General features: G+C 40.0%; 1 non-coding gene across 1 annotated transcript; it reads left to right on the top strand.

Annotated features, from left to right (window-relative positions):
- The first annotated feature begins 12,547 nt into the window (after positions 1-12,547).
- Positions 12,548-12,679, top strand: LOC114007555 (small nucleolar RNA SNORA61). The gene has a single exon (XR_003549161.1). It is a non-coding gene; the product is annotated as a small nucleolar RNA SNORA61 (small nucleolar RNA).
- Positions 12,680-14,483: the final 1,804 nt, after the last annotated feature.

Genomic DNA, 14,483 nt, shown 5'->3' with positions numbered 1-14,483 from the left:
CTCACTCTGGGTCACAGTGTTCCATGTATGCCACAGTGTAAAATGAACTTCTCAGGCCCAGCCACAGTGGTGTATGTGGTAGACACCACTGTGCACATGAAGGCCCTGGATTCAGACCCTGGGTCGACCTAAACACACTGGGCATGCCTGTGTGTGCCCATGATCCCAGCTGGCTATAAAGCTGGGAGGACTAGGACCAGCAGTTAGCATAATGGCTATGTCGCTGGACTCCCATGTAGTCGACCGTGGTTTGCGTCCCAAACCTGGTGGCTTAAAATTCATGCTGGGCGCGTGTGCGTGCGTGCCCAAGATCCTGAGAGGAGAATGGAGGAGAAGGGATTGTGGCGTGGCCATAACCCTTGGGGAGTGATTTCTCACTTTCTGTCTCTGTCTCTCTCTGTCTCTCTGGCAAGCACATGCACTCTATAACAAAAACCTCTCCCCCCAAAAAAGAAAAAATAAAAGCTGGGAGGACTGTGCTGTGGTGGGAACCTGTTGAGGTTACCTGTCTCTCCTTCTTGCATGAAAGAAACACAGAAACTTTTCACTAATTGGAATGTGACCAGGAACAGGTGTTGGTGGCAAAGCATGGTCAAAGTTCTGGATAACATTTCCATTGAGAAAGAGCTGTACCAACAGAATGTTTGTAGCCTGCAAACTTTTCAAATATTTGAAGGGCGTAGATTTCATTAAATTCATTATTCTTTCATTCATTCTGAATGTGTTAAAACAACATAAATTTATTGATAGCTTCTACTAGACGCTAACTATGCCAGGCACTGTCCTTGGTACTAGGAAGAAAGCCATCAAAGACATGATTCCTGCTCTGAAAGACATTTTAGCCTAGAGAGAAAGACAGGCGAGGAAAATCAAGCACCAGAGTATATGCTATGTTGGAGGTATTCCTGAGTCACAGAAAAAGGGCTTCTAGATCAAACTGTAGGGTCAGGGAGGGTCCCCCGGGAAAAAGAACATGTGAGATAAGATTAGGACGAGAAATGGTATTAACTAGCAAAAGGACAGGGAGGCAGAGAGGGAGCAGGACATGCGAATGAATGTTCAGGAACATCGAAAGAGCTTAAGAGAACTGGCAAAACTGCGAGTAGTTATGATCTCTGGAATAAAGCACATGTGTGGGAGCCACGATAGATGAGGTTAGAGTTGTAATTCTAAATTGAGGAACCTGAACTTTATTTCAAAAGAAACGTGAAACCTTGAAGCGTTTAAAACTGGGCAATGACATGACCATTTCTGAGGCCAGCAGGCGGCATGGTGGTTCAGGCGCTGGACTGACACATGGCCAACTGCAGGATGTGATGACAAGGAGGAGGTCAATGTCCAGAGATGCTTATACGTTGGCCATTGACTCTTTAAAAACAAGGTTTTGAGGCACGATGAATTTACTACTAAAACTCTGTCTGTGAAGGGTAAGAACTGGTCTAATTGAGTAGAAAGGTTTTTAAGGATTTAGAACCCAGTGAAGATTTACACAAAGAGCAGCTTGGTGAGGGAAGAAAGTCATCTAGCTTTCATACATTTTGCTCTAAATTTTTGACTAGGGTAGGTGTCTTGGTCTGTTTGTTCAACTATAACAAAATACCACAGGTAGGGTATTTATGAAGAATCAAAATTTATTCTGCATATTTCTGGAGGCTAGGAAATCCATGCGCAATGCACTGGCAGAATTAGGTGTCTGGTGAGGGCCTTCTCATTGAAACCTGGCACAGCAGAAGGGGTGAGTTCTGTGTCTTCACATGGGAGAAGCTGCAAGAGCAAAAAATGGCCTAAGCTAGTTCCCTCCAGCCCTCTCATAAGGCATGAATTCATTCATGAGGGCAGAGCACTCCTGACTCGATCACTTTCCACTTTATTATTATTATTTTAGTTTTTGCTATAGGCCTTGTGCTCTTACCTGAGATAAATAGAAAGAGAGAGAGAGAAAGAGAGAGAGAGAGAGAAAGAGAGAGAGAGAGAGAGAGAGAGAAAGGAATCATTCCTCTTCCCAGGGGGAATAACCATGCCGCAATCCCTTCTCCATTAACCTCTTGGGATTTGGGACTCACATGTGCACACGCCCAGTATAATTTTCAAGCCATGTGGCCCAGGACTCGAATTACAGAATTACATAGCTACCCATGTGGGATCCAGATGCCCGAACCACCATGCCACCTGCTGTCCTGGCCCTACCTCTCACTATCACAACCAGGGGGTTTAAGTTTCAACATGCATTTTGGAGAGGACATATTTAAACCATAGCAGAAGATGATTGCTTGGTGGTCCCATTCATCAAAAGAGGGAAACAGCAGGCAGAGCAGTTGGGGAAGGAAAAATGATGAGATCTGTTTAGGACACATTCGATGTGAGTGGCCTATGAAGCATCCAAGTGAAGAATGTTGACAGAGAAATGAAAATACAAAGCTGGAACTCGGAGTGACCTAGGTCAAGATGAAGAATTGGGGTTATTGGGGTTGGGGGCTGAAGTGAGAGGCTTATGTGAGGACACATAGAATGTATGTTCCAATAGGGAAACCAAAGAAGGAATGTCCCATGGACATTTAAGAGACAAGCCAAGGAGCAGGAACTAAGAAAACGAACGTGACACAAAATAGCTCTAGGTATAAACATCAGCAAAGGAGGCAGGTGGTGGAGCCCTCACTCTACCCACTGGGTGCACATGTGTATGCTCAAACTCCAGGACCGGGTGAGAATCCTGATGGGTTCCCACTCTCAAAATCTGAATCTCTCTCATGGAAGAAATAAGCGAATGATTCTTTTTTTAATTGGAAATCACAGAAACTGAAAGTAGGTACACATTTAAGAAAAAAAGTTACAGATACACTATCCAAAGTTGCAGAGAGGTCAAATAAACAAAGAACAGCACAGACGAAGATAACTGGAAATTATAGGTGGACTGATTTTTTGCTCAGTGTAAGGAGGAATTAGCATATAGGAACAGTGGAAAATGGAATAGGTTTTTTAATGAGATGTTGAACACCTGTCACTCAGCTATGCCAGCAGTGGCTCAATGATCACCGCTGAGCAGTACTTCAAGCAGGATTCTTCCACTAGTTGGGAGGTTGTATTAGGCCATCATCTCAGTCCACTCTTCCAATTCCAAAGTGTCTCAAATCAGGTGGATGTGGATCGGCTATACTAATAGAAGGCTACACAGCGAAGATCTTTTGATATGCCACTCAGGATTCAAAATTCTGTCCAGGATCCCTGGAATTAGCCTTAAGAGTTTATTGAAATGGCTACTTGAAACTTGTATGCAATGCTAGCCAAATAGGAAATGAGTCAAAACAAACAAACAGCAAACACACACACCACACACAAAAAAAACAAAAACAAAAACAAAACAGGAACTTCCTTGGCGTAGAAGAAATGGGTAGACAGTTCAGGAAGGTGGAGATAGCTGAACAGATACATTGTGGAAGTCCAGAAGTCCCACAACTTTATGTTTCTTGAAAAGAGCAGAGGGATGTGTTCCTGTGTACTGAGCAATCATTTACAGGTAGCAAGGCCAAGCTCAGTAGCATATCCTGGTATTGGTTTCCCCCTACTAAGGTTTGAAAATGTGCCCCAAAGTTCATGTGTTAGAAACTGGATACCCGACCTAGAGGTATTGGGAGCTAAAGCCTGACAAAAGGCTTTTGGATCACCTTTAGAGATGAATTAATGTCATTACTGTGGGGCTGGGATATTTATAAAAGGATACGTTTGGCCCTCTTCTGGGGGCTCTAATCCTTTTGTGCACTTCTATCTTCTGCCATGAGATGATGCAGCGAGAAGGCTTTTGCCAAGCACCAGTCCTTCCATCCTGGACTCCCCAGCCACCAGAATCATGAGTCAATAGAATTCTGTTCATTATAAATTAGCCAGTCTGTGCTACTCAGTGATAGCAGCACAAAACATACGAAGACAGCCTCCTTCCCTGCTTCACTCTGCTGATGCCTCACTCCTGTTCTCTGGGATTGCACTTGATTGTGACTTAGAAGCAAATATGCGGTGCTTTCTGGGGAACCCAGACTACAACAATTTTATTGTCAGTATGTTCTCAGAAACCAGTATCTTTCTTGCAATGTGATATGACATTAATATACAGATCTCCCATGACTACTGATGCCTTATCTTACATCCTTCTACAACGTCGTCTCTAATGTCATCCACGGCACCTAGTTATAATATAGCTGATTATTTGCCTATTATCTCACTCCCACTTGAATTTTTCAGAGGCTGTATTAGGATTCCCATGGGTATTATCTGGCAAATTCCAAATTGGGTCTTGATTTTATTTCCTGACTTTATTACTAACCACCCCAGGATCCTTTGTAGTATTCCTCTTTCTTAACTGGTGTTTTCAGCACCTTCCAATTTTGTATTGTCTGAGAACTAAATAAATGTAAGCATGGTAGAACTCAAACAGCTGTATGTATTTAACTACAAGGTTGGATGCCCATTCGTGCACTGCGTATGCAGCCATCAGGAGAGCTCTGAAAGGAAAATCTGCAAAGCTTCCAGCATATTTTATTAATGACCAGCCAGACACCATAACCCACACCAGGGAGATGAGGACCTAATTAATTAGGCATAATACTACTTAGCACTTACCATTTTCAATAAATATTACTACATGAATGAAAGAATCCTCAAAAGGCTCCCGTGAAGCAGGAACTATTAATCCTATTTTACAGCTGGGGAAACAGAAGCAGAAAGGTTCTGGGATTTTCCCAAAGCCACAAAGAGAGGTGGCATCAATTCTCAATTTGGCTTTCTTAGAGTGGTCTCCCTTGGCTATTTTTACAGCATGTCTTTCTCAGAGGTCAAAGGTCTGTGTAGCCGTAATAATAGCCAAGGTGCATGGAAGTGCAAGAGTGGTGTCAGGGGCTTTAATGGAAATTGCCCATTTGCTTCTCTCATTTCCTTTAAGGGCAGGGAGCCTATGTTACATACACATGCTAGCAAGGAGCACAACCCCTGGCACATAGTAGATGCTCAGTAAATATCTATTCACTATTCTTTAAACAAAATATTAAATTTGTGCTATACTCTAAGCCTTTCCCTTGCCCTCATGGGGCTTATAATGACAAAGAATATATAACATACTAATAGATGAGTAAAATATATGTGGAATGATAGACCCAGCCAGTATTCCATATCTTTAGGTTCTTCATCTGTGGATTCACTCAACCATGAGTTAAAAATCTTATTAGAACGAGACCAGCAGTTGGCATAATGGCTATGTCGCTGGACTCCCATGTAGTTGACCATGGTTCGCATCCTGGGCCCAGTGGCTTAAAACTCATGCCGGGTGCGTGTGCGTGTGTGCCCAAGATCCCAAGAGGAGAATGGAGGAGAAGGGATTGTGGCGTGACCATCCCCCCTGGGGGGTGATTTCTCACTTTCTGACTCTCTGTCTCTCTCTGTCTGTCTGGTGAGCACACACGCCCTATAGCAAAAACCTCTCAAAAAAAAATCTTATTAGAACAAAATAAAGAATAACAACACAGCAAAAAAAAAATTAATATAACAACCGCTTATATAAAATTTATACTATTTTAGGAATTATAAGTAATCCAGAGATGATTTTTCTGTTTTTCTATGCAAAAATATATCATGACTTTCTCAAATATATGGGAAGATGTACTCAGGTTACATTCAAATGCTGTGCCATTTTATATAAGGGACTTGAGTATTGGAATTTTGGACTCCTCAGTAGGAAAGGGTCCTGGCCAATCTCCCATGGACACTAAGGGACAAAAGAGATAAATGCTATGAAGAGGGTGACTTAAAGGAGAAGGAGAGAGAGCCACGAAAATACTTGGAGGAAAAGTACTCCGGAAGGAACAGCAAGTACACACTCCCAAGGTGGGTGTGTCCTTGGCATGACAGAGAAAAAGGAGGACTTGTGGTTGTTTAGAGAGTGAGGGGAGGGGAAAAGAAGGTCCAGTCAGAGAAGGTGATGATGTAAGTCATGCAGAGTCATGCGGCCATTTGAATATATTGTTTTCTCTTGAAGATGGATGATGTATGGTTTTTAGTGGCGCCATGGAATGCGATGATGTACATTTCAATGGTTTTGTTTTTGTCAAGACTGTAGGGGTAAGTGTGGGAAAAAGAAGATAAATTAGATTATTGTAATAATCCAGTTGAGAAAGAATGGTGGCTAGTTACATGACTGTAGACGGAGGTGGCAAGAAGCGATCAGATCCTAGCTAGGCCAAGATCAGATTCAATGGGTAAAATATGATGTCTGGAAGAAAGAGAGGAGTCAAGCTTGTTCCAAGTTTTTGCCCTGAGAAACAAGAAATGTGAGTTACTATTTAATGAGATGAAAAGACTATATAAGGAGAAAAGTTCGGAGGGGAAACCAAGAGTGTGGGAGTGGACATGTTACACGTGAGATGCCTTTGGGCTATTGAAGTGGAAATACAGAGTAGAGAATGACCTGTCTTGGGTGATCGGGAAATGAAGTATTTCAGAGGAAGGAGGATCAACTACACCAAAAGTTACTGATATGTCAAAAAACATAAAAGACTGAAAACTGATCATGGATTTAGAAAAGAGAGAAATATTAGTGATTTTAATAATACAAGTTCTGGGACCAGGCCCTTAGCCTAGTGCTTAAGCAAGTTGGATGCTACATGGCTGACCACAGTTTGAAGCACAGCCTAGGTAGCTTGAAAAATGCACTGAGTACACGTGTGTGCATGCCCCAAATCCCAACAAGATGGAGAAATGGAGGAGAAGGCAGGGACTACATCCCACTGGGGGGTACTTTCTCCCTCTTTCTGTGGTGAGTGTATGTGCCCGCTGGCAAGTTAAAAAAAAAAAAAGTGAAAAAAGTGTTCATACAGAGATAGAGTAAAAGCTTGATAGAGTGGGCTTAAGAGGGAACACTGCGAACTTTTTCTGTTTTAAATATAACTGTCAGTGTACATAGAGATGGAGATAAATTCTACCTCTGGCAACTGAAAAAAAAATCTAGAAACAAAAAATAATTCAACAACAATAAACTCCTTTGGCTTCTACTGTGGTCTTCAAATATCATTTCCCATGAAAGGAACTAGGGATCCTTAGAGAAGCACGGGCACCAGATATGCAGCTAAAAATACACAGGAGTAACCTAGAGGATCTTACTATACCAGCTAGTGAAGAGGCTTCAGGTTTCTAGGGTCATGTCAAATGAATTCACAAGAATTTCAAAGTGAGGAGCTAACTGGTAACACAGTAAACCTCCTACGACTAAAAGAGCCAAATATTTCAGCCTCCATTTTAAGAGATTGGACATAGGACGGAATCCTAGAGAAGAAAGATATAAACAAGGTGAGCAGCTCAAGCTTTCTGATCTAAAGACACTTTACATGGAAAGCACAAAAAGCAACACAGTAAGAAGAGCACAGCTAATCTGTGTTCAAAAGACAGAGAGTGTAGTTATATAGAAAAATCCGGAATCGGATGCACAGAGGGGCAGAGAGGAGCTAAGAAGACAAAGTGCTCTAGAAATGCAGTTAGAGGTCTCTGAGCTTCAGAAATGTATACGACTCAGAGAACTAAGTTGCCATTGCAAAAGCTAGAAGCCAGAGAGAAACTCTGCCATCTTACTCTGAGAGGTCAGGAGAACAAGTGCTGGGCAATTGAGAGACTGAACACATTCAGGTTCCAACCAGCCAGAGTGAAGAATATGCTAACCATTCAGTACAGATCTCAAAATGTCCAGGCTTTAGAAATAGGGTCAATTTATTCCTTGAATAAATGTTGCTTTGACATATGCTAGAAGAAAACTGATAAACAATAGAATCCAAAATTTGTCTGGTATTTCCTATCCAACTGTACCAAATACTAAATGGTAGGAAGGTTTTCCTTTCTGAAGCACACCAGCTAGAAATGAAGGAAAAAAGTAAGAAGAAGAATATTGCAGGGCCAGCAGGTGGTGTGGTGGTTTAGACACTGGATTCTCACATGGTTTGAGTCCTGGACCCAGGGACTTGAAAAATTATGATAAATAAATTCCTATTTTTTTTAAAAAAAAAAAAAGGAAGAAGAATTTGTTGTGATGCCTGATATACTCAAAGATCTGAAAACCAATGACTTCTTATGCCACAAGGAGGGAGCCATCAGACATTATGTACCTATTGGTGGGAGAATATTCTAGCATCTATGAAGCATTCTTGTCAAAAATTTTAAAACATTTTTAAAAATTTAAAAATTTAGGTACAAACATGAATCTGATTAATCTCCTAAACACAAGTACCAATTTATAGCAACTTTGAAAGAAAGACCACAATAAGTGATGCTACATGGATATTTATAAATATCCAGATTCTTGGAAAAAAGACAAAGATGCTGAAAGGAAAAAAAAAAACATAAAGGAGAACCTATAGATAAAAAGCAACTTAAGAGACATGAACCAACTGTATGAACCTTATTGAATATAGTCCTTATTCAAATATTACAATTGAAAATGTAAAATGGGTGAAATATTAGGTATTAAAACATTATTCATATATTGTTTCAGATGTAGTAGTGATGTTGTGAACTGTTTTTGTTTTCATTTTTTAATTGTCAGAGGGCATATACACTCACAAGAAAAAGAGAGAGAGAGACAGACAGACCAACAGAAAAAGAGAGGAGAAAGCACCTCCCAGTGGGGAGCCTCACACTTTAATCCCTTCTTTACTTCTCCATCCTGTTGAGAGCCGTGGCACACACATGTGCACACACACACACACACACACACACACTGTGTTTCTCAAGCCACCAGGGCCAGGATTCAAACTGTGATCAGTCATGTCAGATCCAGCTTCCTCAGCCACAGTCTATAGGGTCAACCTGTGAACTAGAATTTGAAAAGATTCATCTTTTAGTAACACATCTGAAATATTTCTATATAACCTGATGTGATGTCTGTGATTTTGCTTCTAAATAACTTGGTGGTAAGGAGAGTGAGATTAAGTGACAGTAAAAAGAAATCACTTTCCTTGGCAGTAAGTTCATAAAGATAGAAGTTGGATGATCAGTGATAGAGAATTATTTTACCTTTATATTTTTGGATTCTTAAATTTCTATTAATTTTTTAATGATGCTTTCTATTTCTCTATGAATGTCTCCTGTCTTTTCACTAATTGTGAACATATTTTCATTTCTATCCTTGAGCTCTATAAAAGCTGCTTCTTCCCACATCTAACTCATCTCAGGTTTGGTCTCCATTAATTTTTTCTCTTGATACACATTTCTGTTTCTTTTTTTAATCTTAATCATTGTGATAATACATCAAGAGACTGCAATTCTCTTAGATTCTGCAGTGTTCCTCCAAAGTATATTATTTTCAGGGTTTTTGTTTGTTTGTTTAATTTTTTTAAATTTGTTTGTTCTGTTTTGTTTTGCTTTGGCACATAGCACCTTGCCTGGACAGAAACTTCACACTGTGAACTTGAGCTATTGGTTCTGTTAGCCATAGTTGGATTACTTCTGCCTGTTCCATGCATGTGTAATTCAGCCAGAGATTTGGGCAAGTTTATGTGCAAATTTTAGGCTCTCTGTATGTGTCTCTATTCCCTTGTCTCCTGACTCACTCCACAGTTGTCCTGATACCTATTCTTCAGAGCCAGAAAGATGGCAGGGTTTCTTTCTTTTTCACATGGTGTCGACTGGGCCCTGCGCATGGTTGAAGCTGTAAAACTTAAGAAATGTACCCAATGTCATTCCATCCCCATCATATATTGCAAGACTTTTTCTTTTTACCTCATGCTACAGAGATTTCAGGTAGCTAGTTTTTATATTTTGTTTAGAATTTACAGTTAGTTGTCATTTTCGGATCAGCAGATGGAGTAATGTTTATGTCACTGGACTCACACATAATTGATTATAGTTCAAGTCCGAGACCTGGTGGCTGAAAACTCACACCAGACAAGTGTGCATGTGTGCCCAGAATCCCAAGAGGAGAATGAAGAAGAAGGGATTGTGGCGTGGCCATCCCCCGTGGGGGTGATTTCTCACTTTCTGTCTCTCTATCTCTCCAGCGAGCACACGTACCCTACAGCAAAAAAAAAAAAAAAAAAGGCTTAAAATAAATTCCCAAAACAAAATACTAGAATTGCTGTTTGTCTGAAAGAGCTCCTTAGTCGTTACTAGAAGTGAAAACTGTTCTTCAAATACTGTTGTATTTATTTACAAATTTCCCATAATAAAAGGTTGAGGAAATAGACAGAATGAACAGAGGGATTGGAGATGGGGCATATAAACAACTTTTTTAAGGAGATTTTCTGAAAAGGAGGGAGAACTAAAGTTGAAGCTAGAAAGTTGGGATGAAGAGGCTTGTAACTGTTACCCATGTTGGGGCATGTTTGGATGCGACGGGAATCATCTATCAGCTAGGAAAGGATTGCTGAAGCAAGGGACAGGAGGGATACCTGAAGAATAGCCCTAGGTAGACCGGAGAGGATGAGCTTGAGTGCACAAATGAAGGGGCTGGCCATGGATCGAATGTGCAGTAATTAGAGGAAAGATGGGGTATATGGCAAGGAGGGAGGTCAGCAAATGGAGAATGAGGGTGTACAAGGGATCTGACTTCTGCTGTTATTTCAATGAAACAGAATATAACACCAGGAATGAAGAAACTTATTTTAAATCTCTCACCTGCAGAATAACAAAATCATCTTAGCCTTGGAGATATAGTCCAAAGTTGCCAGGGTAAGTAAGCAGAAAATAGAGTGAAAAAAGTACAAAAATATTAAGTGACTCATGACTGATACTTTTCATAGATTCAACAGAACAAAGAAGCTGCATGCATGCTAAAGAAGCAAAATTTGTAAGTACGTATTTAGAAGACTTTTATCCAGTCTTTCTTTCTTTCTTTCTTTCTTTCTTTCTTTTTTTTTTTATTAAAGATTTTGCTGTTGCTATTTTCAGACATCTGGTCATAATAGTGTTAGCTACTCCAAAGTGAGGTTGTTTGTAGCAGAGCATGTAAGGACTAGGGCATAATTGGAAGAAAGTTTCACATACTTCTGAGCAACCAATGAGTCAAAAAGTTATAATAGTTGAAAAATGTAAAGCATACTTAAACAAAGTAAATATGAAAAAACAAAATACTAATAAAGAACCACTTATCAAAATGCATAAAACGAAGCAAAAGCAGACTTATATGAGCTTTAATGTGTATATCAGAAAAGAGGAAAGCCACAATGAATAAGCTAAACATTCTAAGAAACTAGAAAAACAAAAACAGAATATGCTCAAAGAAAGTACAATGAAGGAATTAAATATTGAAATTGAAATCATTATAGTTGTCCATTAGTATTAGGGGGGATTGGTTCCAGGGCCACCTGAGGACACCAAAAATCCTGGGATGCTCAAGTCTGTCATATATTGTTTGCATCTAGTTGGACCCTAACCTTAATCCAAACCTCCCATATACTTGAAATCCTCCTATATACTTTAAATCATTTCTAGATTACTTATAATACCTAACACTATGTAAATTTTGTATAAATAGTTGCTATGCTTGCCTAAGTAATAAAGACAAGAAAAAGTCTGTACATGTTCAGTACAGACAAAAAATTAAAAAAATATTTTCTAGCTGCAGTTGGTTGACTCTATGGATGCAGAACCTGTAAATGTTTAAACAATACGGTAAAGAATAATACAAAAGTTAATGCTTTGAGAAGATATTGAAAAATCTTCTAACCGATATTATACCAGCATCCCTGACCAACAAATAAGGCAAGAAAAAAAATTCAGATGGTCAAGAAAAATAACCACTATTATTCACATATGATTTGACTGTCTATACGGAAAACCTAAAGGACTCCATGGACAATTTATTGAACTTAGAATTAATAAGACAGTTTAGCAAAATTGCCTGGTATAAGCCTAACATATAGAAGCCTTACTATAAATCATGCAAAAACACCTTAAAATACGACCATATGTGAAACTACTTAAAATAGTAACAAAAGTAAAATCCATCAAGGAGTAAAAACAAAAATGTTCAAAATTTTTATTTAAGGACATTAAAGAAAATCTACATAAATGTAGAGACATCATATTCCTGGATTGGAAGATTTTATATTTTAATGGTGTTAATTACTGAATGGAGTCAATACTATTTCATTCTACCAGTTTTTCATAAAATCAGATAACCTCATTCTAAAATTTTTATGTACAAGCAAAAGATCAAGAATAGCTAAAACACTTGAAATGACTTTCTCTGCTAGAAGTCAAAACATATTTTGAATCTACAGCAGTTAACATAGTATCAATTAAAGAACAACCCTCTGGGGGGCCAGCAGTTAGCGTAATGGTTATGTCGCTGGACTCCTACGTAGTTGACCGCGGTTCGCGTCCCAGACCCCATGACTTAAAACCCACACCAGGCGCTTGTGCGTGTGTGCCCAAGATCCCGAGAGGAGAATGGAGGAGAAGGGATTGCGTCGTGACCATCCCCCCTGGGGGGTGATTTCTCGCTTTCTGTCTCTATGTCTCTCTCTGTCTGTCTGGCGAGCGCACGCGCCCTATAGCAAAAACCTCTCCAAAACAAAGAACAACCCTCTGGTTCCCTTTTCTATTGGATCTGAACCCTGGTCTTGGTGGTGGTTGTAAAAGAAAGGAAAGCAATACTAAAGCTGACCTCCGGTGGTGTAGTCTGGCTACACTGTGGGGCTGGTTTCAGACAATCCTCCAGCAAGGTTGAGTTCTGGCCTTGTTTCTTCCTTAGGGTGGCGTAGGTTAAAATGGTTGGTCCCACAGGGCTGACAGGGTTCCTCACTATCTGTGGCTGACTGTGGCCTCCACTGAGTGTCACACCCATTGGAAGGGATCCAGCACACCTGCTCACCTCTTGAGGGCTTTTTCTTTGTTTTCTAGGTCTGTGTTCCTATGTGTGAGTCAGATCTAAAGACCTGAGAAACGTAGGAAGGGGCAGCAGAAGGAAAAGCAGAATTTCTGGTGGAAACAGCTATAAGTGGCCAACAAAAAAGATATTAAAAAAAATCTAGCCAATATTATACCAGCATCCCTGACCAACAAATAAGGCAAGAAAAAAAATTCAGGTGGACAAGAAAAATAACCACTATTTATAAACAAACAAACAAGCAAACAGCAAAACAGAAGAGTGGGAACACAATTACAAAATACGGATATCTGATATATGATAAAGCTTTTTATTTCTTTATTTTTTGGAGAGATTTTTGCTATAGGGAACATGCACTTACCAGAGAGAGAGAGAGACAGACAGAAAGCGAGAAATCACCCTTTAAGGGGTATGGCCTTGCCACAATTCCTTCTCCATTCTAGTCTTGCAACCCCTTCTCCTCCATTCTCCTCTCCTGCACAAACCTGACCAGTGTGTTTCAAGCAGCTGGGTCGGGAACTCAAACTCCATTACATGGGAGTCCTGCAACATAACCATGACAACTACCTGCTGGTCCCAAAGCTAAGATTGTTAATCTTTGAGGAAAGAATAGACAAAAATTTGGGTAGTGAGAATTGACTATCCCTATAGAGGAAAAATTATTCCTACCTCATATATATACATAATGAAAAATAAAATCCATATGATTCAAGGTCACAGGCGAAATGAAAAAAAAAAAACACTGTTTAGAAGAAAAGTAGAGAAAATATCTCAGGGTTGGTAAGGATTTCTTAATAACACATGAAAAATAAAAACCATAAAATGAAAGACAGATAAATAAAAATCTTGACTTTTGGATTCTCTTGAAAAACAGGAGGATCAGAAAATACTGAGCTTATATTCCTTCGGGCCAGAAACTAGCTGGGGTTGTATGATTCTCTTTCATTACTCTTTTTATTATTATTATCAGAGAGATATTTCTCAAGACAATCAACAAAATGAAAAGTAGGACAAGGTGACTGATGACTTTTTTGTTAAGTTCCTCTCTTTCATGAGAGTGAGAGACAAAAGAGGGAGAGAAGAAATACAAGAACCCTCAACAGGGCACATGCTATGACCCCACCCCCGCCCCAGCCTTTTCAGCCAACCAGTATCACAGGCGCATATGTCTGGTGTATATGTACAGGTCGGCCAAGTAGCTGAAAACACAATCGTCCACATGGACCTAGTGTTACTCGCGCAGTGCTTTACTGCTGTGCCACCCAGCTGGCCTTGACTTTAAAGGAGATCATTTTCCTTCGGTGTGAATGGTCCACACCTAACTCAGTTCACAGCCACATCTGCTAACTTTGTTCTACATCCTTCTCTAGCCGTATCCAAGGGGTTCTCCTCCTCTTACACATAAATGTTGATAATCAAGAGTGCTGTTTGCTCCATCCTGGCTTCGAAGGTAACTGAAGAAATTGTCCAAACTTGCTGGAAGAGGGCTGATTTCAATGTCTAAAAATGTTAGGAGGCCCAAGAAGGCGAGATTGTCTCCACCTGGTATGACTGTGCTCTGTAACTGAGAAAGCAGGGAAATCAACACCTCACTCTGTTTTCTTTTCCTTTGCCTTGACTTTCCTTTGCT

Source organism: Tupaia chinensis, unplaced genomic scaffold, assembly GCF_000334495.1.
Source record: "Tupaia chinensis unplaced genomic scaffold, TupChi_1.0 Scaffold000028_1, whole genome shotgun sequence".
Taxonomy (NCBI): Eukaryota; Metazoa; Chordata; class Mammalia; order Scandentia; family Tupaiidae; genus Tupaia; species Tupaia belangeri.
Note: the sequence above shows the minus strand (reverse complement) of the source record. Positions and strands in the feature narration are given on the sequence as shown.